This window comes from Myotis brandtii, unplaced genomic scaffold, assembly GCF_000412655.1.
Source record: "Myotis brandtii unplaced genomic scaffold, ASM41265v1 scaffold247, whole genome shotgun sequence".
NCBI lineage: Eukaryota > Metazoa > Chordata > Mammalia > Chiroptera > Vespertilionidae > Myotis > Myotis brandtii.
The window spans coordinates 1,512,902-1,514,586 of NW_005359352.1; positions in this window are offsets into that span (position 1 = coordinate 1,512,902).

Genomic DNA, 1,685 nt, shown 5'->3' on the forward strand with positions numbered 1-1,685 from the left:
AGGTGGCGCCGCAGTCTGACTTCCAGGCCGGCACCTGTCTGGACGGAGCTGCTCCCTCCCCTACTCACCGCTGCTCCTAATGTGGAGGGGGAGGGGCTCTGGGGCCACGCGAGTTGGGGTGTTGGGCTGGAGGCCGACATCCATCACAGACACACGTGGGCCTGGCTGCTGGGGCCCCGAGGACGGACCTGGCCTTGCGGTCCCTCGGCCGACGTGTCTGGCTCCCGGCCCCGCGGGGCAGGCCTGGGAGTCGGGGCTCTAGAGGTGCCCGTTTCTACCTGCCGCTCTTATTGTGCCCCGAAGAGCTGTGACTTGGGGGTCCCAGGAGGAGGCAGCGCTCCTTCATGGGGAGGGGTGGACACCTGTCCCTGGCGTGGCCCCCCTGCAGCTCCTGGGACCGTGGGGACCAGTCTTTGCCCCGGAACTCAGGCCTCTGGTCTCCCCTCCAAAGTCCCTCTGCCCTCTGACCCCTGACCCCTGACCTTGGAGCCTCTGTCACCTCTGGGAGGGGACCCGGGCGGAGCCTGGGTGTCTGGACCAAGCGGCTCCCCTGCACCGGCCGCTGCCCCGATGTCCCCCTGAGCTTGTTCCACTTTCAAAAATAGCTAATGAGGTGGGCTCGGAAAACGTGTCAGGGAGAGACAATTAACCTTGGCATGAACCCGTTTCCCCCAAATGAGTGAAGTTAATAACTTTTTATGTTGAGACATTCATTTGCAGAACAGGGAGGGGGCTGCACATGCAGAGCTGGCTCCGGGCGGAGAAGGAGAGACAAGAACTAGAGGGAGGGGTTGGGGGAGCGAAAGAGAGAAATGAGGAATGGCTGGCTGAGCAAGAAAGAACGAGGAGGGAGAGCATGTGCCAGGGACGGCTGCAATGTTCTCTGAAAACTGTAAATCCAGCTTCTGAGCAGAGAAGACTCAAAACTAAAAGCACAGCGTGGAGAGAGCTGGGATGTGTGTGTGTGTGTGTGTGTGTGTGTGTGTGTGTGTAGTTGCATCTTTTATTGATCTCATAGAGGAAGGGAGAGGGAGAGAGAGAGAAACATCAATGATTAGAATCATGGATCGTCTGCCTCCTGCACACCTCACGCTGGGGATCGAGCCCGCAATGCCAGCGGGTGCCCTGCCCTGGAACTGAACTGTGACCTCCTGGTTCCTCGGTCGACGCTCACCCACGAGCGAGGCCAGCCAGGCACCCGGGCAGTTTACATGTCAGCTCCCCGCCTGTGCGTTCACGCAGTTTCTACCTCGTGGGGTTGCAGGGAGGATCAGAGGGCATAATGTCTGTAAACCTGTGTCCAGTTCAGAAATACTACGTGAATGCCACCGCCCTGGGACACACAGCGCACCTGGTCTGAGGCCGCTGGGTGCTGGGTTCGAGCTCCGCTCCTCTCCCACGCTCCCCACTTCTCCAGCCCCTTCCCCAGGCAGAGCGAGACCAGCGGGCCCCAGTGAGACTGCGGGATCCGGCACAGAGGAGCCGGGGACATCCCTCCGGGCTCCTGATCTCCGTCCCCCTGGGAGGAGGACTCAGTGGGCAAGGCAGGAGGGGCAGGGGGAGAGCAACCAGCAGCACCGGCATGGGCACCGGCTCTGAGCCGCCTCCCCTCCACCGGCAGCTCCCCCCGGGAGCCCTTGGAGCAGCCCAGGCTGCAGGTTCAGCAGCACCGCCCGCGGAGGGTG